The following is a 27,016-nucleotide window of genomic DNA, read 5'->3' as shown; positions in this document are numbered from 1 at the left end:
ACAGGGAGGCCTGGCGCTGTGATTCATGGAGTCACAAAGGGTCGGACACGACTGAGCGACTGGACTGAACTGAACTGAACTGAACATGTTGACAGTTCTGGAGGCCAGAAATCCAGTGTCAAGGTGTCCACAGGTTCAGTTTCTTCTGAGGATTCTCCATGGGCATGCCCAGCACCGTTCTCCTGTTGTGTCTTCAAATGCTCATGTCTTCACGCATATGTATCTCCGGGGGCCTTTTCTCTTCTTGGAAGGACACCAGTCAAACTGGACTAGGGCCCTGTCTTAACAGTCTTAACTTAATTACCTCTTTCAAGGTCTTATTCCCAAATATTGCGACATTCTGAGGTTTGGGGGCTTGGACTTCAGTATCTGATTTTGGGGAGAGATAACACATTTCAGTCCATAACACCTGGCCAGGGCCAGATTTTCTGTCCTTCCGTTCTGTGAGAATGCTTTTTTTCATTATACCAAGTCTTTGCTTTTTTTTTTTTTAAGATTTTTTTTTTTCTGATGGGTACGATTTTTAAAGTCTTTATTGAATTTGTTACAATATTGCTTCTATTTTATGGGTTTTTTTTTTTAGCCCTGAGGCATGTGGGACCTTAACTCTCCAACCAAGGATCGAACTTGCACCCCTTGCTTTGGAAGGCGAAGTCCTAACCACTGGACCACCAGGGAAGTCCCAGGTCTTTGTATTTGGTTACTCTTTGTTCCTCTCCATTGCAAAATCCCTGCCTATTTCTTCCTCTACCTGTCTTGTACTTATCACTCATTTATTCTGCCACAAACGTGCCTGGTCATATACTTTGGGACACGCCCAGGGACACAACAACGAACAGAACTTGGTTGACGTCTCCAAGGAGTTGGCGCTGCAAGCTTCTGTCAACTGCAATCCCAGAATTCCCAGTAATAATTAATTTTGATGGCTTAGGCATATATGGTCTTAGACTGTATCATCTGTTAACTTGGTCTCCCCAGAGAGTGTTTTTCTTGACTTAGGAACAGACACCACGGCACTGGGTAAGTCTATGGTTTGTTCACTGAGTAAGAATCACATACACACAGAGTTTGGAAAGGTGCAATTTCACAAAGAGAGATTTCAGTTTGCTATGTACAGTCTGTGGGGTTGCAAAGAGACAGGCACTACTGAGCGACTGAGCATGCACGCACTGCTCATATTAAATTGATGAGCCTTGCGCTGCCTAACCTTTACCCTGACATGCATTATTACTACTATATTAGGAGGCCAGTCTAACTATTAAAATTACAGATCTCAAACAGTCAAATCAGAGGCATGATGAAATATTCAACTTCCCCAGCACCAAAATGAAAACAATGCAATGACTTATCATGTTTCACCTAGCAAAGTAGCAATTTTTGTTTCTTTGTTTTTAATGAATTAAAATTTCCAGTTTGGGGCCAGAGTTTGGGAAAATGGACCACATGTTAAGCTGTGATGGAAGGAGAATATTGCTCAACCTTTAATTACCCAACAAATCCAGCTTTGCAAGAGCTTCAAAGTGGCAAATTTACAGCAAGGAATTTTTTTAAGGATAGAACACAAAAGTTCAACTATGAAGACGTTTATTGCCATAATATTTGCATTTGTAAACATGGGAAAAGCCAAACGTCTAATTCAATCCTAATTACTGAGTACATTTTGGTATCTCCAAAAAGTGGAATGTTCAACCATCACTGACTGATGCTGTAAAAGGCTCTTTAATGACATGGAATATGTTCAGATGCATATTTGAGTAAGGAAATGAGATCATAATGCATGAGAGTATGATCCCATTCTGGGAAAAAAATGAACGCATAGAAAAAACACACAAAGAATGGACACTAAAATAGAAACAGTGATTATCGTCAGGTGGCACGCATATAATTGGTTTTCATTTTATTCTTTTGTACTTCAGTGAGATAATGTACCATGCTTAGCACCGTCTGACATGGAAAAAAATCACTAAATAGATGATTACTTTTGATATTATTATTCATACAATGACTTGAGTAAATACCAACTTCTCAGCTTTGCTGTTAGATGTGAGCAAGATTGGAAAGTACCTGGTACACAGTTGGCCTTCAATAGATAATTTTTTTTTTTTTTTCCTGGCAGAGAGGGTTTTGTACCACAGTTCAGTTCAGTTCAGTCACTCAGTCGTGTCTGACTCTTTGCGACCCCATGGGCTGCAGCATGCCAGTCCTCCCTGTCCATCATCAACTCCCAGAGCTTACCCAAACTCATGTCCATTGAGTTGGTGATGCCATCCAACCATCTCATCCTCTGTTGTCCCCTTCTCCTCCTGCCCTCAATTCTTTCCCAGCATCAGGGTCTTTTCAAATGAGTCAGCTTTTTGCATCATGTGGCCAAACTACTGGAGTTTCAGTTTCAACATCAGTCCTTCCAATGAACACCCGAGACTGATCTCCTTTAGGATGGACTGATTGGATCTCCTTGCTGTCCAAGGGACTCTTAAGAGTCTTCTCCAATACCACAGTTTAAAAGCATCAATTCTTCAATGCTCAGCTTTCTTTGCAGTCCAACTCTCACATCCATACATGACCACTGGAAAAACCATAGCCTTAACTAGGCAGGCCTTCTTTCCCTGATAGCTCAGTTGGTAAAGGATCTGCCTGCAATGCAGGAGACCCCAGTTTGTACCACATGAGTTGAGAATAAGGATTCTTTAGGCAGATGGACTTAGATTCAAATCCCTCTCTTCGGCCCTTTTTTAAGCTGATCAAGAATGTAGGCAAATTAATTATGTCTTCTGAGCCTCAGTCTCTCCATTTGAAGACAGAGACAACAACATCTGTAGCCCAGGGATCCCCCAACCTCAGGGATCTAATGCCTGATGATCTGAGGTGGAGCTGATGTAATAATACTAGCAATTAAGTGTACAATAGATGTAATGCACTTGAACCATCCCTCCACCCCCATGTATATGGAAAAATTGTCTTCCATGAGACTGGTCCCTGGTGCCCAAAAGATTGGAGACCACTGCTATAGACTAAGATTATTGTGAGCCTGAAAGATTATGGACAAACATCATGCAGCCCACAGGCAGTTTAGTCTCTGATTTCTACCATATTGTATGAAAATAATAAGCATTCTATCTGTCAAACCAAAATGTGCAATTTTAAACATAAGAAATACATAGATCTTGAGGACTAAACCTTTTGCCTACATCTTGTTGCTATTCAGTACAGTGAAAATGCATTTGGCAAAGAGCTAGGACATTACCAGTTTCAGGAAAGGAAAAGAGTGTCAAAAGAGCTTATGAGAGCCAAGAGGTGATTTCAGGAGAGAGAAAAAAGGGAAGAAGCTCTTGTGACCTGAAAGGAGTCTAACTCAAAGCTTCCCCTCCCTGCCGACCCCGCAAGGCTTCCTTTAAGCTTTAAGCTAGATAGGAAAGGTGTTGGCCACACGAGTCTCACCAAGTTTACTAGAATCATCTGCTTTCGATACCGCACAAATCCCCTGTGAGCTCCGAAACAAGGTCCGCTCAGTTAGCAAGCTGCCTTCATTTGACTAGTAAAGAAGTGATTTGCAAGCAAAATGCACAGATAAAGATATACTGTTAAGATGGGCATCATATATTATGGGTACATATACATGTGTATCTCCAAACTATCATCATTCCTTTTTCCCCTACTTAATAGGTTTCTTTATTTTTCAGCTTTATAGGGATATAATTGGCAAATAACATTGTGTAGGTTTAAAGTATACAATGTGATGATTTCATAAACATATATATTGCAAAGTGATTACCACAACAAGATTAGTTAACACATTCATTATCTCAAATAGTTAAAATGCTTTTTTTAAATCTTTTTTTTTAACTTTTTATTTTGTAGAGTATAGCTGATTAACAGTGTTGTGGTAGTTTCAGGTGGACAGCAAAGGGACTCAGCCATACATACACATGCATCCATTCTTCCCCAAACTCGCCTCTCATCCAGGCTGCCACATAACCCTGAGCCAAGTTCAATGTGCTGTACAGTAGGACCTCGTTGGTTAGCATTTGATTTTTTAACATAGTGTGTGTAAGTCCATCCCAAACTCCCTAACCAGCCATTCCTACCATCCTTCCCCCAGAAACCATAAGTTCATTCTCTAAGTCTGTTAAAATGCTTTTTTTTTTTTTTTAAATGAGACCTTTTAAGATCCACTCTCTTGCTGTTTAGTCGCTCAATTGTGTCCAACATTTTTGCGACCTCATGGACTGTAGCCTGCCAGGCTTCTCTGTCCATGGGATTTCCCAGGCAAGAATACCAGAGTGGGTTGTCATTTCCTTCTCCAGGGGATCTTCCCGACTGGGGGATCAAACCCGAATCTGCTAAAGTAGCAGGCCAATTCTTTACCACTGAGCCACCAGGGAAGCCCTTCTACTCTGCACTGGGAACGCAGAGTCTTAGCCACTGGACAACCAGTGTAGTCCCCGTAACTCCTCTCCTGTTGTAGGGTAAATGTGGGCTGATACCACAAGTGTATTCCAGAGCAGGCGCAGGACCTAGTCCCAGCCATTCAAAGCATTCCCTCTTCCTGGTAAGTGATTGGCTCAGGAATGAACATGTAACTCTAATTAGACCAATGAGAGTCATTCCTGGGAAGAATTACTCTTGCTACTCTCTTAGCAACTTTCCAGTTTCCCATGTTATATGTTAAATTCCTCAGAACTTATTCATTTAGTAACTAAGTTTGTATCTTTTGACAAGCTTTACCCATTCCCTGCCTTATCCCCCTGTCCCTGGCAACCACCAATCTACTCTCCTTTTCTAAGAGTCAGGATTTTTTAAATTGCAAGGTATAAATGCTATCCTCAGTATCTGTCTTTGTCTGTCTGATTTATTTCACTTAGCATAATACCCTTAAGTTTCATCCATGTTATACCAAATGTCCTTCTTTTTATGGCTGAATAATATTTCATTACACATAATTATATTAATTACATATGTTATATATAATAATTAGCAATATGTCATATTCCAGCACATTTATATACATATGTATATAAACAATATACGTGTATATACACTCTGTAATGTAACATGCTGCTAAGTTGCTTCAGTCATGTTCGACTCTGTGTGACCCCGTAGATGGCAGCTCACCAGGCTCCGCCATCCCTGGGAAAGTATTTTTTATTTTCTTTATCCATTTATCTACTGGCAGACATAGGTGTTTCTACGTCATAGCCATTGTAAATAATGCTGTAGCTCCTACACTAACCCTAAAGCTTGGGGAAGTGAAAAGGTAGGGACCCACAGCAGCTGACTTTGACCCAGACAAGCCCAGGAGAGTGCCAGAGGAGGGCAGACTTCCCAAAATGAGGACATTTATTATTTAAACATTGATTGTTCTGTTTAAGTCACAGAGACGGAAAAGGCTTTCCATTTGTAAAAGTCATTTTTTAATGGCAGATCAAAATTGGCCCACATTTTGCTGGATCATGAGTGCTTAGGGATGCCAAAGAGGTGTGTGTCCCGCCTGCCAGAGCAGGATTACTAAGAACAGTGCTGAACCCCACGCACCCATCTGGCGTAGATATAACAAGCTTCGTCAGGTCCTTGTTTCAGTCAGTGTCCTGCCAGGAAATAAAAACCGTTCTGATCTTTAACATGGAGAGAATTTAATATAGAGAATGAATTACCTAGGTAACAGAAGAGTGAAGAAGCCGAACGGTCCATGGCAAAGCGACAGATCAACAATAAAATGAGATGCTAATATCCCAAGGCTGGAGGCACAACTAAGAGAGTCAGGGCTGGCTGGCAGGAATTCAGTGCACGGCAAGGGCTGCTCTGAAAGAACTGGAGCCAAGAAGAGACACTTGGTCAAAGTATGTCACAGGGCATACTTTCATGGGAAAGAGACACAGACTCCACCTCTTGATGTGTGGAATGGTATTCACATATAAGGAAAGAAGGGACTGATGGTGTCCATCTTTAGGGACTGTACCACAATAGGCATTTAGGATTATTATGCTGTCTTGATGAACTGACATTTTTGACCCTTTTATCATCAGCTCCAGGTGGCGCAGACGGTAAAGTATCTGCTTGCAATGCAGGAGACCTGGGTTCGCTCCCTGGGTCAGGAAGATCCCCTGGAGAATAGCATGGCAACCCACTCCAGTATTCTTGCCTGGAGAATCCCATGGACAGAGAAGCCTGGTAGGCTATAGGTAATGGGATCGCGAAGAGTAGGACACGACTGAGCGACTAACACTTTACTAGGTGTTCCTCATGGCTTGAATTCTACCTCACCTGCTATTAATATAGCCACCCCAGCTTTTTTATGGTACATGCATGGTATATCTTTTCCGCCTTTTTAATCTATCTGTGACTTTACATTTATGGTATATCCCTTATAACACAATATAGTTGGTTCTTGCTTTTTCAGCCAATCAAATGTTCTCTGTCTTATAATCAGAGTATTTATTTCATTTATCTTCAATACAAATATACATAGCTGGATTTGTCTACCACCTTGGTTCTTTTTTTATTCTATTTATCCTAGCTCTTTATCCCCCTTTTTCCTATATTCTTTTGTACCAACTGAATATTTTTAGCACATTTTAATTTCTTCTATTGTATTTTTAGCACATGCATTGAAGATTATAATATGCTTCCCTAACACAGTGTAATCTGAATTAATATTTTACTTATCACCATATAACCTGAATTAATTTTATACCTCTCATTTTATACAATACCCTTGAATTCATCTCTGCTGTCCTTAATGCTATTGGTATTATTTATTTTACTTATATAAAGTTTATAAGCCCCACAATATATTACTTTACAACATATTAGTATATTTTGCTGTAATCAATTGTCTCCTAAAGAAATTAAGAAATACATATTTTTAAAGTCATTTGTATTTACCCATATATTTACCGTTTCTGACATGCTTAATTCTTTTGTGTTGATCTAATTTTCTGTCTAAAGAACTTCCTTTAACATTTCTTGCAGACAGGATTGCTGGTGATGAATTATTTCGATTTGTTTATCTTTGTCTTTACTTTTAAAAATTCTGTGCAGCAAAGTGATTGACTTTGGTCTTCTCATATGTATTTACTTACTTTTACCTGAAGGTACTGCCCCAAAAATATAAAAGGGAGAATGAGAAAGCTGGAAAAATCCAGGAGAGAAAGGTTCTGGTGGCATAAGTGTCTACTAATGAATCCGTTTGTATCTGACACTTACAATCAAATCTCTGATTCCCTATGGGGGTGATCCTAGCTTACATTTACCTCTTTCCTGGGTTCCTATCTCAAAACAGGGTTATAAAATTCAGTAGGGCAAAGTTGATGTTTAGAGTCATCAGAAGCCACTGCCTGCTTTCTCACTGGTCCTGCATAAGCGCTTTTCATGGTCATATTTTTCCTCACAATGTACAAAATCAGGGTGAAGTCCCCACGGTCTTAATCCTGAACAATTTTCCTTGAATACCAAGCCATGGTTTGCTGTTAAGCTCTAAGCCTCCTAACCTGTTACTTGTTTTCTTGTCTTGATCTTCCTTGACCTTCTTCTTAGGTTCCCTTCCTTATACCAATTCAGTCTTCCTCTGTCAGTGTCCTGTCAGGAAACTCTATTAATCTCCCAGTGGAATGCTATCTTTCAGTATAACGTTAACCAACATATTCTAATCACAGCATAAACCCTCAGACAGTAGGTTTCCATTTCTCTCTATCCCCTTTCCACTTTGTCTCAGATCTATAAGTCAGATCCAGCTCATTTCCTTCAGTGAGGCAAGAGAATACTCTGGTTAAAACCATGGGTTTCAGAGTTAGACCTGGATTTAAATCTTGGCTCTGAAATTTTTGTAGATGAGTGATCTTGTCTAATAAACTTCACTTCTCTCAGCCTCAGCTCTGAATCTGAAAGGTGGGGAAATAAACTCTTACGAGGATTAAATGAGATGTGAAATATAAAACATCTAAGTCAGGACAAAGTCAATGTTGTCAATCTTTAAAAACTCTTCCTGGGACTTCCCTGGTGATCCAGTGGTTAAGACTCTGCATGGACAGTGCAGGGGGCATAGGTTTGATCCCTGGTCAGGGAAGTAAGATCCCACACGCTGCACTGTGTGGCCTAATGATAGTAATAATAGTAATCAAGTAACTAAAAAACAACCCTTCTCCTTCCTTTTGTGTCTTCAGAATGAGAATAACAATGTTGGAAAGGTCAAATACCCACTGCCATATTCAAAACGGATAACCAAGAAGGACCTGTTGTATAGCACATAGAACTCTACTCAACGTTATGTACCAGCCTGGACGGGAGTAGGGTTTGGGGGGAGAATGGATACGTGTATATGTATGGCTGAATCCCTTTGCTGTTCACCTGAAACTACCACAATATTGTTAATTGGCTATACTGCAATAACGAAAAAAAAAAAAAAAGTTTAAAGTTTGAAAGAAAATAAAATCCAAAGTCTTCACTTAAAAGAAAAAATAGAACAATGTTAGCTGCACCTTTTGCTTAGATTTGGGGGATTTTTAATCAATATTGAAAAAATCTAGACATGGTATCTGTTAGTTTACCCACTGTCCAAACAAATGGTTTATTACTGAACTTCTCTCATTTAAGTTTCTTAAGACCTCATTCCCTCCCCTTAGGTCTCTAGTTCCAGTTGGTAGAAGTCAAAATGAACCACAAAAACAACAGAATCCTTTTCCAGGATTGCTCAATAAAATCCGATTATACCCGAGGCCCCGGGGGGTGTCACTGATGCAGCAGACATGAAACGTATCTTCTTTGAGGGGAGGATGATTTACAGGAATTCTCTGGACCTTTCTGGTTGCTTTCATGAAATGGTTCCCTTAATCCACTATCCTCTAGATGAATTGCCAACGTTTCCAAAACCACCTCCCATAAATTATCTATATGGTAGAGAGTTAGCATTCGTAAGGGATAAAATTCATGCCAGACATTGGACAAAGTCCCTCAGGTAGATTATCTCTTTTTGACTCTTCAGCCCTGTAAGGTTTGTCCTTAGCTTCATTTTCCAGACGAGGAAACGGAAATTCAGAAAATGTAGGTTATTTGCCCAAGGTCAAATGTTAGTAAGTAGGTGGATCTAACCAGATTCAAACACAGTTCTGTTTGTTTCAACCCAACTCTGCTGCCTCCTTGCAGAAACCTTCAGCTTCCAAATCCTCATTGCACCAGGAACGAATCTATCACACCGTAATATTTTTCTGTTTCAAGTGTTAGTTTTCCTAGCCTCTTCCCCCATCCTACCCCCTACATTCATTCTATTGTAAAACATTCAATACCTGCAGCCTTTGAAAGGAGAAAAGAACCTGAAAGCTCCAGTGGAATGAAAATGCGAAGGCTTCTTCAAACTTAAGTGGCATTAGAAGCAATTACATTTGTGCAAATGTAGAAAAGCCTGTTGCTATTTTTGATCACCCCACACCCCAAGGCAGTAAACTAGGAGGAAAGCTGTTAACCATTTCAGATCACAGACTTCTAGCAGCAAAGACCCAGTGCTTTATTTTTCCACCCTCTATTGTCAGTATTAATAGGATGGTACCTCCTTTTTTTTTTAAGTGAAACCAGTATCTGCTTACTCAAATAAATTAATGTTTTTATTTTTCCTGAGAATAGTTTTACATGGCAATTCTGGTACACGTCTGTATGACTCATCTGTTGGAAACAAGACACACTCATAAAACATAACCTTAAATCTTTGCATTTAGTGATAGTTTTTATACCTTTTCCTTTCTTTTTCTTTCATAATGGCATCTATGGACCTACACCCAGTATTGTTTTTACAGACACAAGTGTACACCTAAAAGAAGAATCTAAGAGGATGACGAAAAATAAGGCAAAGCCAAATGTATTTAAAAATGTACGAAGATGTAAATAAGGTCACTCGAAAAGTGCGAAGATGTAAGTAAGGCTTGCAAAGACATGGACTGTTAAGTCTGAGAGAGAGGAAAAAAATTCTGCCCACTTGAGTTCAGAACAGGAACAGTTGCTCTTAGTTATCTATTGTTGTGTTATAAACCACTCCAAAATGGAGGAGCTTTAAAAGGACAGTTTATTTTTGCTGACAGCTCCGCCATCTGGGCTGGGCTCAGCTGTGCAGTTCTTCTGATCCATGTCTGCTCCAGTCTGCTGCGGCTGGAATGTCTAAGATAGATGTGAAAACTTGAACAACTGGGGCTTTGGCAGGAATGGGTAGAATAGCTGGGGTCTACTTAGCCATCATGCTCTCTCCCCACATGGCCTTTCTCTTGAGTTCCTCAGGCTCTCTCACAGCGTGGTGAGCTTGAGGTCACTGGACTTCAGAAAGGTAGAAGCTACCTGGACTCAAAAGCCCCAGGACTCCATTTTTTCTGTAAATGGCAGCCCACTCCAGTATTCTTGCCTGGAAAATCCCATGGATTGCAAAGCCTGGTAGGCTACTGTCCATGGAGTCTCAAAGAGTCGGACAGGACTGAGTGACTTCACTCACTCACTCATCCGTCAAGCTAAGTCAAAAAGGCCAACAGAGGTTTAAGGGGAGGAAAAACACTCCACCTTTGGAGGAGATGCCCAACCCATAGAGACAGGGAGGATTCATTCGATAGTGATCATTGTTGGACACATTCTATCACTTAGGAGCTAGCAGGCTGCTTGATAACAACTCTGTCGAACACAAGTTAAAATTAGTGGAATATACCACAGCAATGAAAACGAATAAATTGTAGCTACATGCAAATGCACTGGCAAATCTTCCAAACCTCACAACCCTACAAAAAAACAAAAACAAAATAATGCATAACCTATGATTCATTTTGTGAATTTTAAAGGCAAGCATAGTAAACTACATTGTTCAATGATACATATATAGGTGGCAAAACTATGAAGAAAAGCAAGAGAAAAATATCATAAAAGATTCATGGTCAATTCTAGATAGGATGTAGGTAGTTATAATCAGGAGGTGACATTGGAGGCTTCTGGGTGCTAGCAATATTTTTTTTTCCTTGCCCTGGGTGATGGTCATATGCATATTTGATTTCATTGTTAAATTGATCGTGTATGCATATTTTCTGTGTGTATGTTATACTTCTAAATTTAAAAAAAAAAAAGCAAAAAGTTAAATTTTGGCTAAAATATAAATTTGTCAGATGTACATTTGCTGTGTGCAGCTCAAAATTCTGACTAGCAAAGAGTGTGATAAAACAGAGAAAAGAGTGCGGACCTGCTTCTCTGCCTAAAACCTCAGGTTCACTCATGAGAATGATAGTTGACGATTTTGGAATTGCTGATATGTCCCAGGTTATCATTAGATGCTTTTTGTTGTTGTTGTGTTCATTCATTCATCTGTTCTTTATTTTTAAAACTTTTTATTTTGTATTAGGGTATAGCTGATAAAAAACATTGTGATAGTTTCAGGAGAACAGTGAAGGGACTCAGCGATTCCTATACAACTATCCATTCTCCCCCAATCCCCTCTCCCATCCAGGCTGCCTCATAACATTGAGTAGAGTTCGGTTATCCACTTTAAATATAGCAGTGTGTGCATGTCCACCCCAAACTCCCTAACTAGCCCTTCCCCTTGGACTAGGTGCTTTAATACACTCTTGTACATAAGCCAGAGAAAACCCCAAGTGGGTATGATGTCCATTTTCCGGACAAAGACACAATGGCTGGTTAAGTGCAGCTCCAAGGTCACACAACATTTGAGCCCAGTCTGTTTGACTTTGAACTTCCTCCACAGAAAAGCCCTTGGCACGGGGATCCTGAACATCAACAAGTTTCACCCATCTCCTGTGCTCTGGCTCCTCAGATCAAGAATGGGCAGCACCCAGGTCACCACCAGCACAAAAGCACCATTGTCCAGGCCTCGTTCTCACTGGGGAAGTGCCCACCGCAACCACTGGGGGACTTGGATAGGTGTCAGGCCCCCTGATGGAAGGCTCTCTGCTTGGCTGCTGGCTGTTGACAGGCTGAGTGGCTGCCTTGGCTGTGCCAGGTTGTAATAAAGCTGCCTGGCACCCAAGATCTGCCGACCAAGGGAGTGCAAGGACAGTGGAGACTGCCTCCGAATTCCAGAAATCACAGGGTGTTTATTCTGAGGCCAGCCTCCCATCGCCCACTGCACTGGACGCTGCCGCTGTCTGGAAGGGCTGAGTCTGGACAGAATCCAGGTTAAATAATAGTGTAATAAGGAGCAGGTCTCTGTTTTGAGTTTTGCAGATTAGGCCATTTCAAAGGGACAAGAGGGGTTTTAGGACCCTTATTGGGGTCTATTATAACATGACCTACTAAAATGTACTGGAGAAAAAATCTCTTGTTGAAAAAGAAAGAGGAGGAGTTTTGCAATGTTTCTTTTGAGAAATTATTTAGCCTTATGACGGTACTTCTTTTTTCTGGGTACTAGAAAAACAGAATACTATGTTGTCATTAGTAACTTTGGGGGGTGGGGAACAAAGGGGGATGTTCTCAGTAATGACAATGCTTACATTGTCAAAACTCAAATCCATTACTGTCTTCCCACTGCTCTGCAAGGGAAGTGGGTCAGATATCATTAAATTAAAAGATGAAATTAGGCATTAAAGGGGATCTTTTCTAGAATTCATGTTTAGAGAGTAAATTATTTTCTCTTTGCTTCACATTCAAAATTGAGGAAGAACTTTTTAGGGAATCATGATTATGGTAAAACTAACATGTATACCACTGATATTAACATTAAGATGATGAAGATGGAGAACGGGAAAGGGACAGGGAGAGACAGAGAAGGAGGAGGAGAAGGAGGAGGAGGAGGAGCAGGATCGGGGGAGAGTGAGCGTAAGTAATTGTGTGTCTTAAGCACCAACTATCTCATGGACAGAGGAGCCTGGCAGCCTACAGTCCATGGGGTCACAAGAGTCCGACACGACTTAGCAACTAAACCACCACCACCATGCATGGTTTATTATTCAAGGCTCTTTCTTACCTAGTCTTCCCTTGGAGGAGTTGCCCTCCACAGTTCCAGAAGGGAATGCCATATTGTATATTGGCATATGTTGGCAAGGTGATTATATGTTGGACACCCAGCCCAGGTTGGGTCAGTCCAACTTCTCTGTCCTAGGAATTTGGAATCGGCGACTCTGAGATAACTGACTTGGCTCTGCTGAGACTTGAAAGCTGGGGGAGACTGTTAACAGCAAAGAATCGCCCTCTACAAAGAGAGAAAAGAAAGTAAGAGTTGTGATTGGAGATGTCCTGAGCACCCAGAGGAAAGGACAGTGGAAATCAGGCTTTGTGAGTCCCAATTATATTACTATGTGCAATTTGAGGGCTTTCTAGATCCTTCTCCTTTCTCCTCAGTTAATTTCAACGGATTTCTACTTCTTGTAACCAAATGATCATGGTATCATCTCTGAGTCTTTCACCACCTTATCCAAGTTTTACTAGTTGATTGAAAAAGTACCTGAAGCACAGAGTGGGTAAACTATTTGCTCAGCCACATCATCAGTACTGCAACTCTGAGGCAAGAATCAAGGTCCCCTACAGCCTGAAATCTTTTCCTGACTAAAGGTGAAGCTGAGGAAATCCATAGTCATCTGTGCTCATAACCTGGCCACTCTATTCAGGGCTCCTTTGGTTGCCAGAAAAAAAAAAAAATCATATTCAGGGTCATGTGAAAATTTTTTAAGGAACATTTTCTCATATAAGCTAAGTCTATTAGTTCCAGCCATGATTGCATCCATAGGCATAAGCCATGTTGGCTGAATCTATTTGTCTCCCCCTCAGCTCTACTTCCTGCTAGCTGGCTTCATTCTGAAACAGACTGTCTTCACTGTGAGACAGATGGCTGCATATAAGCTATCTTTTCTATCTTTTCTATCTTTTCAGTTTATCAATTCAGGCTGGACCAAGAAAGAGGCTTTGCTCATTTTTTCAACACTCTTCCCAGGAATGACTCTCATTGGCCTAATTTGAGTCACATGTCCATTCCTGAGCCAATCACTAGCCAGGAGGAGGGCATGCTTTGATTGGCTGGGACTAGGTCATGCCCCTACTCGAGAATACAGTGGTGGTAGTCCACCCACATTTACCATACAACAGGAGAGGGGTGATAGGGACTATCCTGGTTGTCCAGTGGCTAAGATTCTGCACTCCCAGTGCAGGGGACCCAGGTTCAGTCCCTAATCAGGGAATTAGATCCCACATGCTGCAACTAAAGATTCTGCATGCCACAAGGAAGACCCGAAGCAGCCAAATAAATAGATATTTTAAAAAGAGAGAGAGAGAGATGCTAAGAGAAAAACTGCTGGGTCTTGTTATGCAAAGAAAGGAGAATGGATAGTGAGTGGATCAAAGTGATAGACATCTAATACCTATGTGATCAATTAGTCCTGTGGTGGACCTATCATTATACAACATTATCTGGAATTCTCCTTTGGGTCAGTGGGCTTGGAGGGGGATTTTAGGAATTAGGCAATGGTAGATGTTTTGATGTTTTGAAATAGGTTAGCTCATAGTTGCCTTTTACAGCTAAGAAGTGAAGAGACCTGCCCCAGGCACACATCTGTTGGGAAAGAGGCAGGCTTGTTCCTGATACCCAGGCTGGGACACCCAACTTGGCCTCGTACCCTGGCGTCTTCCTTCCCAGGGCCACTTTGGCTCACCCAGCAACAAAGCATCTGGCAGTTTCAAGATTTCTCACCATTTCCCAGCAAGACTTCTGGCATTGCCTTGACCAAAAAGGATATTCCAGACACTACAACGAGATGATATCAGAAATCTAAATGCAAAACAGGCATTCCCATGTTCCCATTAGTCAATGTGACTGCATGTTACAAATCACTGCTTTCACATTTCACTGTTACCAACTAGTTCTCTTTTTAAAAAAACATACAAAGAAGGGAAGGGACGGATGTAGTATCGATGAAACTGTTCTTTTGGATGTTAAAGGAAGAGAAGTCACCTAGACGTGTCATGAAACGAAATCTTGAAATTTTTTCTAAAGACCTTTGAAAAAAATCAACTATTATTTGCTTTTGACAGTTGAATCTTAGATGAAACAAAGATCTAGGGACAGAAAATCACTACATTTAGTAACATTGGCAAGAATTGGGCAGTGGGTCCACCTTTTCTGACAAGAAATAGTTGGTGTATTTTTCCACAGTTTCTACCTCTCCCTTCTTCATCATTACGCAGCTGAGTCTTAGTAGTCACGAATCATTACACATGTACTCTCAAAATCCAGAGACATTCATCATGGTAAATAAATGTAAAATGGTAAATAAAGGTAAAATAAAACATTGTATATGTATGGCTGAGCCCCTTTGCTGTCCATCTGAAATTATCACAACATGGTTAATTGACTATACTTCAATATGAAATAAAAAGTTTTTTAAAAATAAAAGTAAAAAGGTCATATAAAAAAAGTAAACATTGCCTCAAATTGTTGCATGTTTTATGAAAAAATGATAGAGGCCATAATTTCACTAACAGTGAAGAATGTTTTTTACAAGTTGGATAGGCAGACCTATAGTCTTTTCTCACTCACTGTATTTGAGGAAGGTAAGTTCATGACCCAGTGATGACATGAGAAAACTGAGGCTCAGGGAGTAAGCAAGGCTTGATCAAGATTGTACAGTAAGCTAGTGTTGGCCACGAATGAGAACCTGGGCTTATTAACCCTGGGTTCCACATGCTTCATTATCTGGCAGTACGGGCCCTCATCCAGGAGATTTCCTATCAGATCAAAATTAATGGCACCTTTTGTAATGAACGTTCTGTAACCTCCCTTTACTAGGCTGGAATGAAAATGATAGATTATAAAAACTATGTATATAATTTAGAGATAACGTAACCTACATACACACATAATTCATACACACACATACATGACTGCAGTATAAATGAGAAATAGGACACAGAGGATGAATGACAAATAATCCTCTATGTAGAAGTGCTGTGAATGCAGTAACTACTGTGGCTGATTGCTATGAGTGTGTGATGCTGCGCTGTGCAGGCAACTCAATTCCTATTAATGGCATTTCCATCTTGTCCTGAACGTAGCCAAGTTCAGTTTTTCCTTGGATTACATGGTAGTGGCAAGTTCAGAAAAATTCAGGATACATCGAAACTGAGAAAAAAAAAGATATGCGATTATATTTATAAAACAGAGTTAGGCTTTGGGCTCAGATAATTATTGACATGTTTTCACCTATGAAAATGTCTAGTGGTGGATTTGAAAGTTCTGTGAGACACAGAGTAATCTTTTATAGGGTTCTGTTTATTGCAGAACATCTCAAATCCCTGACCCTTGCCCATTAAATGCCAGTAGTGTACCCTGCAATCACTGAGACAGTTAAAGAATACCCCCACAAACTTCTGGCACTCTTCTTAATTGGTAACATTACTATCAATGGAAACCACTGTTGTAGACCTTTCTCAGCTCCATTCTGGACTACTTGGTTGGATCTATACAGCTGAAGGGGCTTCCCAGGTGGCACAGCAGTAAAGAACCCACCTGTCAACGCAGGAGACTCAGGTTCGATCCCTGGGTCAGGAAGATGCCCTGGAGAAGGAAATGGCAACCCCCTCCACTATTCTTGCCTGGGAAATCCCATAGACAGAGGAGCCTGGCAGGCTACAGTCCATGGGGTCGCAAAAGAATCAGACATGACTTGGCGACTAAACCACCACCACCATACAGCTGCAGAGACGCCCCAAAGGATCATGAGATATTTTGGATCACTGGAAGCTATGCCTAATGACCCCAGTTCCTGGGGATTTGCCCAATCTGTTCAAATAAGGAGCATCCTACAGAGATTACTTGGGAATGGATTCAGAGGAAATTCTGGGACGACCTGGGAATAATATTTCAAATGCCCACATATGTACTCTCAAGCAAAAGCAAACCTCCCAATGGAAACCAGTAAGAATGGGTGGGAATTGGGGGCCAGCCCTCAAAGCCTTTAGCATGGTGAGAAAAGATGAATCCAGAGGAATGCCAGGGCCCAAGAAACAGGTAAAACAGAGCAGAAGTCCTTTGCAACCAGAAGACAGCCAGGAAGCTGGGCCTGAGGCTATTGTTATGCAAATGAATGCACAGAAAAACCCCACGCTCCAAGTATTCCCTTGAACAGTGGCTTAAGAGAGCCCTCAAAGATGTTTTTACCACATGTGCAAGAAATTAAAATTAGGCTTAAGCTCATCTGAAGAGCCACTTTGACATTGCCATATGGTGGGAGCAAAGCTGCGTTTTGGATTTAGCAAACATCTTAAACTATTTTTCAAATGATTTAGGTTCAGCAAGACCCAAAATGTATTTTTTTTTTCCTTCAAGTACCTTTCCCCCTGATTTTAAACCCTAGGGTATTTTGAAGAAAATTCAAGCCACATGGTTGTGTTTCATTTACACTTAACTCATCAACATATTGTTTTGCAGGAGTCATTTGATGTCCAAAAGGACTTTGTAAATTATATGCTAAATGTATGTGTACACACACACACTTAACAATACTCTCCCGAGGAATAAGGAACTATGTTTTGCTAAGAATTAACACCAAAGAAACAAAGTCAGATGAATCCCTTCAAGTTCTCAACTTGGCAAAAGAAAGTCCCCCCATCCAGCTAAAGGCAAACACCAAATGTTTGTGTGGCAGAACAGCCAAGTCCCCAGGGGCTGAGGAGAGTCCCATGACTGTAGGGTGCATGCATGCTCTGACTCTTGGCAACCCCACGGACTGAAGCCCACCAGGCTCCTCTGTCCATGGGATTTCCCAGGCAAGAATACTGGAGGGGGTTGCCATTCCCTCCTCCAGGGGATCTTCCCGACCCAGGGATGGAACCTGTGTCTCCTGCATTGCAGGCGGATTCTTTACCTTCTGAGCCATTGGGAAATCTGTAACTATAGGACCAGGACAAAAAGATGCAGGGAGACTCCTTGAGCATGGGAAGCCAGAGACTTTCCAGACTCTGGGAAGACTGTGAATGGTCTCAGCTTTGCAAAGAAGTGTTAATGAAGGACTTAGATCTATACCTTTATGGAAATCTATCCTGCCCATGCTGGTGGGTTGCTTTGAGATAGATGGATGGATGGACAGACAGACAGGAAGAAAGAAAGAATAGGTAGAGAAAATAGATAGAGAGATAAATACATATAGGAAAGTGAAAGTGTTAGTCATTCAGTTGTATCCAACTCTTCACGACCCCATGGACTGTAGCCCACCAGGCTCCTCCGTCCATGGGATTCTCCAAGCAAGAATACTGGAGTGGGTTGCCATGCCCTTCTCCAGGGGATCTTCCCAACCTAGGGACTGAACTCAGGTTTCTGGCATTGTAGGCAGATTCTTTACCATTTGAGCTATCTGGGAACACATATGCATATATATTTATGTGTGATGTATATATTTATATATATTCACCATCATTATTGTCATTATCTAGGAGGGAAAAAAATCCTTCAAAAAATAAACAAACAAATCTTACAAGTTGCATCAATATAGAAAGTAGATGAAATCAGTATTTTTCATAGATTAAATTTACGGCATTCAAAGGTTTATATGTCAAACATAAAATCAGACACTGGGAAAATGAGACTGTTGTGATGAACCTATACAGTGAAATCAGTTATTAACTCTGACATTTGGAGTCTTGTACAAATTCATTCAACTTCTTACTGTATAGTTCTTAGTTATCACAAAGTTACCAGCACACTATGGATTGAGAGACTGGGCTTCCCAGGTGGTGCTAGTGGTAAAGCGCCAGTGCAGGCAACCTAAGAGATGCAGGGTCGATACCCACGCCAGTGTTCTTGCCTTGTGAATGCCAGGGACAGGAGAACCTGCTGGGCTACGCTCCATAGGGTCGCAGAGTAGGACGCGACTAAAGCGACTTAACACACACACACAGTAACTGCAAATGCTAACATTTAATAAAAAAAGAATAGAATCTCAGGATGTCAAAGGACAGCAAGAAATTCACGCTTTAGGACTGCATCCCTAAAATGCTTAATGAGCATTTCTTGTATAATACATACAAGTTAGCTAAGAAGTAACTTAATTTACTTCTAGAGCAGTAAGCACCCATAATAAAATGCTGCCCCAATGTCATATGGTCCACATTCAATTTTTACTGCAACCCAGCATCTTAAGGCAAATCCTAGCCACAAGGATATCTCTACCCTCATGACAAAAACCAAATCAAACCAAACCGAACTCAAATGAACTAATATTATCACTGATTCATAAGGACGTGTTTCATAGAAGTAGCTGAAAAGTGGATCAATGGCAGCATAAGCAATTAAGATATTTAATTATCTCATGTGTTATTAATAAAGGCAAACACAAGAAAGATCACAGGATTGTTGTCTTTAAAAGAAGCACCATATATGCCTTCTACATTGTGAATGAGTTTATGTTTGTCTTGCTCACATGAAACCTTCCTCCAAAGTGTGGATGGATTTGATTTGACAAGAAGATGACCAGGTATTACAACAGAGAGACAGAAAGGCAAGAAAACATTATCCTAACTGCCAACATGCCCCATGATCTGGCATTTGCAATTTAAATCTCGCTTCCCTTGCCACTCCACTCACCTGAGTCAGAGGCTTCACCCTCTGCGCCACCACCAACAGAGAGCATTCAGCTGCACCAACCAGGCTCCAAGTCTTTGCCTGAGCTGTTCTGTATGACACTCTTCTTGCAGATCCTGAAATCCAGCCTATCTTTCTGTGTGCTAAGAACTGGCTCAAAGGCCTAATTCTCAGGAAGCTTTCCCCAATCCTCTACACTAGAATTAATCACTCTTTGAGTCTCTCCTTGTAACTCTACCATAATTACTATTACTCTTATTAATCATTGCCTTAGGTGATTTGATGACTTGTGCCAAAACCTGTGCGGGGAACCTCACAAACATTATGTCATTTAATACCCACAACAATCCACCGAAATCATTTCTTCTTCCTCCTCCCTGTTCTTCTCCTTCTTTCTCCTCCTCTCCCTCCCCTTTCCCATCTTCTTTCTCTTTTTTCCTCTTCTCCTCCTCTTTCCCTTCCTCTCCTCCCCCCTCCTCCTTCTCTTCCTTTTCTCCAACATCATCAGCATCATTTTCTCTCCCATCTCCTCTTTATTCTCCTTCTCCTTCCCATTCTTATTTATCATTATAATTCTAATTTTGTAAGCAAGAAAAGAGAGGTTCAGAGAGGCTTAGCAACTAATTTAAGCTCGCACATCAAGCTAAGTGAATGAACCAGGCTTTGAATCCTAGCTGGACGTGAACTGCTTCTGTCAACTTCTGCTGACCATTGTACTCTATAGCATCTCCATACTCCATGCTTTAGCCAGGCTTCACAGCTAACCATACACCTGCCATCTCCCTGCCAGCCTATCAGATATTTATGGGCAGTGATCTTTGTACTCTTCATCTTTAAGTCTCAGTAAATATTAACTCTTATTTTAAAAACTAGTTTTGAAGGGGAAAATCATTCCTGTGGCTAAATACACACACACACAGGGTAAAATGGGAAATAGAGTGAAAAGTCTTTCATCCCTGACCACCCCCTCCCCCAGGCACCTGGTTCCCCCTGCTCTGACCCAATTAGTTACATTGACTTCTTATTCATCCTTGTAGAAATACAAGAAAGTATGTAAATACACCTCCTTCCTCTTTTCTATTTTTCAAATTTTATTATGATTATGCCACACCATGAGGCTTGTAGGATTTTAATTCCCGGATAGAACCCAAACCCTTGGCAGTGGGAGTGCAGAGTCGTAACCACGGGACCACCATGGAACTCCTTCTTCCCTCTTTTTTAAAACATAAATTGCAGTAAGCTGTAAACAGGGCTTCCCAGGTGACTCAGTGGTAAATAATTCACCTGCCAATGCAGGAGACGCAGGTTCAATCCCTGGGTTGGGAAGATCCCCTCGAGAAGGAAATGGCAACCCACTCTAGGATTCTCGCTTGGGAAATCCCATGCACAGAGGAGCCTCGTGGCCTACAGTCCATTGCTCTTGCAAAAGAGCTGGACATGACGTAATGACTGAACAACAACAGTGTAAATATCGTTCTGTGCTTTCTTGTTAACTACTTATTCTTGCTGTTATTATTAGTTATATTTCATCTTATTGACAAGGCTATCTAAAAAGAAAAAAAAAACTTGTTAATCTTTCCTTCTATACTGAGCATAAATATTTACTGAGGTCTGATTCAATTTGGAAGGAAAAGAAGAACGCTTTCTTCTAGTATCTTGGTGTGTTCATTACTATCCTCCCAATTAGACAGGAGCCCCTCTGGGCAGCCCTGGGATCTAGTTCACAGTCCTTTCTACCCTCTACCCAATTTGGAAACCCTCGTGTTTGCTGGGCTTCCCTGGTGGCTCAGAGGTTAAAGCGTCTACCTGGAATGAGGGAGACCCAGGTTCGATCCCTGGGTCAGGAAGATCCCCTGGAGAAGGAAATGGCAACCCACTCCAGTACTCTTGCCTGGAGAATCCCATGGAGGGAGGAGCCTGGTAGGCTACAGTCCATGGTGTCGCAGAGTCGGACACGAGTTTGTTAGTCTGGCCTAAACCCCAGAGGGAGGGACTGAAGGTCCAGGCTCCAACATTCTGAACGCGGCCAGAAGCACTAACTCACGATGTTCATGCCTTTCAGCAGGTAGGTCCGGGTAGCATGCAGTGGATTTGGAAGCTTGAAACTACACAGAGGCTCTTGGTCAATGCACAGCGGCTGCCCAGCTTCCGTATGGAGCTCTAACGCACCCTATCTTTAATCTTGTAAGTTCTCTCTGGTTTTATCTTTGATTGGCAGTCTCACTTCTACTTTCTGTTCCTATTGTGAGAAAGCCAGAGGGTCTCTGAGCAAATTGATGGCTTTCCCTTCCATTAGGTGGTCCCATCAACACCACTTAAGTTGAGGAAAGAAGCAAATGATGTGGCACCATTTTCTGCTTCTGGTAGAATATGCCTTCATCCTGTTCCCATGGTGGTTTTTCCAAATCCTTAGAATGTAGTGAGGTTGACAGCAAGGGAGGGGCAGGGGGCAGCTGAAGTACACAGGTTTCCAGCAACCGGAGAATAGTTTCCTTACACTTCTCTCCTTTCACCAAACCTCTTCTCTGTGTCTCCTCCAATTTTTAGACCTTATGCCCCTGTTCTACCACCCAAGATGCCTGGCATGGGACTGGCAGTCTCTGACTCAAGAGTTCATTTTTTACACTCTTTCTACCTCCCGAGTCCTAGCCTATTGCCCACACTAAAAACTGATTTTACCATCAGCCGCCTACTCAAGGTTACATTTTCCGGTGCAATTTCCTTGAAATAATCCCTCTCTCCCCCAAGCAATCCTCACAACTGGAGTTTACACCTCTTCTTTTCCCACCCCTGCCCGCTGGATCCCTCTCCACATAATTCCCCATTTCCCCTCCCCACGATGACCCTACTTTTCCTATGAAGATTTGCAATCTGTAAGTGTTTGGGAGAGCTGATGTCTAAGCTAGCAGCTTCTGTTAAGTAGGTTTTAAGGGCCCAGACATTTTTATATGAATTCAGATGGCTGGAACACCCAGCCACGAAGGGTTTTATGTACTGTTGGCATAGACTTCTTTGCCAACTAAACTTCAAGACGTTTATAGGTTTGGTAGAGTTACGCGGCCAGTCTTGGAAGGCTTTCTTGCAGTTATGTAATCATTGGAAGAAAAAAGAATGGTGTGGGGTGTGTGTGTTTCCTGCCTCCTTGCTTTTCGTCTTTAAGAGAAAAAAAAATCTTAATACAAAGGAATGTGTGAAAGGCCCAAATGTAAAAGCTTCAGGGCCTTTGGATGACGACTGAGGAGAGAAAGGCCAGAATGTGTTCAGCGCAATTGTCTACGTTCAAGCGCTGACAAGATGGAACAAGTCTTAAGGCTCCCCGGGGATTCTGGCAGAACAGCCTGCTAGATCATTCTCTCTCCTCGACTGTTTTAGAACATGCATCCCCACGTGCATTAATGAATTGATTCTGTAATGACTTTTTCAAGAGCTGCCTTTCCTGGAAAAACAAAAGCTTCATGAGGCTAAGATGTTTGTTGTTGTTCTTTGGTGCTGTTCAGTTGCTAAGTCGTGTCCGACTCTTGTGAGACCCCATGGACTGGAGCCTGGGTTTTCCCAGGCAAGAGTACTGGAGTGGGTTGTCATTTCTTCCTCCAGAGGCTCTTCCTGACCCAGGGATCAAACCCTAGACTCTGACATTGGCAGGCAGATTCTTTACCGCTGAGCCACCTGGGAAGCTTGATCTCATGTTTAATCACTATACAGGCAGACCTCAGAGATACTGTGGGTTTGGTTCCAGAACATCACAATAAAGTGAGTCCCACAAAGTTTTTGGTTTCCTAGTACACATAAAAATTACGTTTACACTATACTATAGCCTATTAAGTGTGCAATAGAATTATGGCTGGAAAAAAAACCGTTTCCATATGTTAATTAAAAACTCTTTATGGTTAAAAAATGCTAATCATCACTTGAGCCTTTACCAGGTCATAATCATTTTGCAACAGTAACACCAAAAGTCGCTGACGGCAGATCACTGTGACAAACATAATATGAATGAAAAAGCTTGAAAATTGTGAGAATTATCAAAATGTGACATGAAGACAGGAAGTGAGCAAAGGCAGTTGTAAATGGTGCCGACAGACTTGCTCAACACAGGGTTGCTACAAACCTTTCATTTATATAAAAAAAGCAGTATCTTCAAAACGCTGTAAATCAAGGTGTGCCTGGATAGCAGTCCAGTAGCGTATGTGACATGCAGTAGGAGTCCCCCAAAATATCTGTCTGATGAGTGAACACATTTGGATCCATAATTACATTCCTAGCATCCAGCATGCTTGGCACATAGGAGAAGCCAATAATATTTGTGAAATAAATGAGTGACTGAAGGCTTTTTTTCAGGTCAAACTGTTTTGTCTTTTGAAGGATTCTGTACTGTTGTCCTGAGCATTGTGACTGGCACATTCTGGAATTTCTGAACTCTTATTGTCCACTGAACTGTCCTATTAACTATAAAGCTCACACTTGCACAGTGGTGGATAGCTACAAAGAATTTTCACAATTTAAGAACTGTATTTTATTAAATTCCCACAGTGACACCATAGAGTAGGTTTTATTGTCATCTCTTTTATATGGGTCAAAAAACAATTGTTCAGAAAGTTAAAGGGAACTATCAAAAAATCAAAACGGCACATAGATTGCTAAGCATTAGGCTGGATGTTTGACCTTTTAAGTGCAGAATTTTTCATTTATAGTAGTTTGGTTAATCTGCAGCTATACCAGGTTAACCAAAAGATCTCTGAGGCTTATCAGAATACAAGCTTATTTCTTGCCCATTTAAGTGACCAACTTCTCCCAGGTTTCCCAAAAGCTATCAGTTCCCAGAACTAAAAATCTTTGCACTCATAACTCCTTGAAGTTCAGGCAAACCAGGATGTTGGCCACCCTGTTCACTCAGTAATAATGCAAATTGGGACAGTTTCCCACCATTTTTAGGTATGCCTTGTGGAACATATGGCTTCTGAGATCCTAACAGGAGAAGAAAGGACTAGGGAACCACATGGAATATTTTTATGGGCTAGGTGTACAAATAGCTTATATGACTTCTACTCAGTTTCCATTGGCTAAAACTCAGTCATGTGATAGCAGTCTAGCTGCAAGGGATTCTGGGAAATGTCATTTTCCTGTATGTATAGGAAATGTTTTTACTTTACCATACACTGTTGTGTCTCTCATTTGGCATTTTCTACAAGGTTCAATATGGTCTCTAGTAATCTGAGGAAGGTGGAGAAGAAAATGGCAACCTACTCCAGTATTCTTGCCTAGAGAATCTCGTGGACAGAGGAGCCTGGCGGGCTGCTGTCCATGGGGTCGCAGAGTCGGACACAACTGAAGTGACTTAGCATGCATGCAAGCAATCTGGGGAAGCACAAACTGTATGTTTTAAAATATAACTTTTATTGTATTTTGTGCTCTCTAATAATCAAGCAATTCATGTTATTATGTGAAACATAGAAAATACAGCTAAAGAGAATAAAAACAAAATCACCCCAAATGTCATCATTGCCATAATATATTAACATTTTTAAATATCATTTTTATACTTTTTTCTATATATGCAACCACACTTTTTCCCCACCAAAGTATCATAGCATATTTACATTTTATATTGTTTTCTCACCATCTGTAACATTTTCTGGATTATCTTTTCATAGCTATATACATACTTTTTAATGACAGAACAGTATTTTATTTTATAGATGGACCATAATTTATTAAGAGAATCTCATTTTTAGGGACACTTTAGCCAAGTGGACAAGCTCTGGAGCCAGGGTCCCTAGATCCAAATGCTGGCTCTAATATCATTGTTACACTTGAGTAAAAGAAACCCATACTCTTACAAATATTATATGACTTACATGTAAAATCTAAAAAATAATACAAATGAATCTATATACAAAACAAAAGCAGAACTGTAGACATAGAAGACAAATTTGTGATTACCAAAAGGGAGAGGAAGGGAGGGACATTCCTAGGAGTATGGGATTAACAGATACAAATTACTATACAAAAAGAGACAAGCAACAAAGATTTACTGTACAGCACAAGGAATTAAACTCAATATCTTATAATAACCTATAATGGAAAATAATCTGAAATATATATATGTAAATATATATAAAACAATAATATATAAGTGTATTGGTCACTCAGTCAAGCCTTACTCTTTGTGACTCCATGGACTATGGCCCACCAGGCTCCTCTGTCCATGGAATTCTCCAAGCAAGAATACTGGAGTGGTAGCCTTTCCCTTCTCCAGGGGATCTTCTCAACCCAGAGATTGAACCCGGGTCTCCTGAATTGCAGGCAGACTCTTTACCATCTGAGCTACTGACTAAACAATAATTCAGTGAGCAGCTTTTTAACTGAATATCTGTTCAAATCCATAATTATTTCTTTAGGGCCAAAAAGAAAAAAAAACCACATTTGCTAGGCAGGAAATTTTAGGGTCAAAGAGGGTGCACATTTGAAAGTCTTTTGATATGTTAATGAGCCGCTTCTAGAATTAAATTGGTTGAACATATTATTCCTTAGTTATAATTCCCTGACCATTGAGGGTTTGGACACTAAATTACCTAGGTTGTTAGTGACATTTCGAACTTAAAACTCTTAGCGGGAGAAAATAAGTCCATGAATGAAAAGCTGGATTAACCTACACAACAACTAATTAATAGCAGTCTGCTGGCCCAGGAAATCAAAAAGCATATAATGAAGGCAAAGGGAAAGCCCAGAACTTCTTTGGTTGACTGTGGACTGTGTTCAGTAAAGAGAACATTCTTTAGATCGCTTCCTGTTCTTGGAAAAGGCTGTGGCTGCAAGGCTTTATTTTACTCTCTCCTACCCCCTTCCCAGCTTTCCTCATCTGCCTTCCCACACAGGGGTTTTCATCCCGTGTGTGGAGGAATTCTGCATTCACTTTGCTCATCTTTCCCTTGAGAAATCACTACGCTTCTGTGACTTACCGTCAGCCCCCGGCAGCTGGAGGTTCAGAGAGGTGGCCTTGGCAGGTGGAGCTTTGGGGCAGGTGTTATTTCCTTTTGGAAATGAGCTCTGGGAAGGTGACAGAAGCCTATGGAGTGGCGTTTGGGGTTTAGGTTTACTCCAGAAACCCCAGGAGGACAATATATCTCATGCATTTTCATCTGACTTTTGGAATGGCTCATTTCCACCTGTACCAAGTGTGGGAAATAGGGAACACGTGAATAGAGCTATGCTGTTTGCCCAGGTCTGATCCATTCCTTCTCCAAGAAACTAATCTGCATGAGCTGCCTCAGTGGGCCCCTTGCCCTCTGGCTTCCATTTGGGTTTAGCCAGAGGGAGGCTCCAGCTGGAGAGGTGGAGGGAGTGGGGAAGAGGTTGATGTGTTTAACCCTATGACTTCCTCCTCCTTTCTAGGGGCAGGTTTGCCGTGGTTGCTTTTCTTCTCATAGCTCTCCTGCAGCTTTAGCTCTCACCAAGTTTTGATAACCTTGCACATGCAAGTTGAGT

The sequence above is a fragment of the Bos javanicus genome, chromosome 17 (genome assembly GCF_032452875.1).
Source record: "Bos javanicus breed banteng chromosome 17, ARS-OSU_banteng_1.0, whole genome shotgun sequence".
Classification (NCBI taxonomy): Eukaryota; Metazoa; Chordata; class Mammalia; order Artiodactyla; family Bovidae; genus Bos; species Bos javanicus.
The sequence above is the reverse complement of the archived record's forward strand: the minus strand, read 5'-3'. Positions refer to the sequence as shown.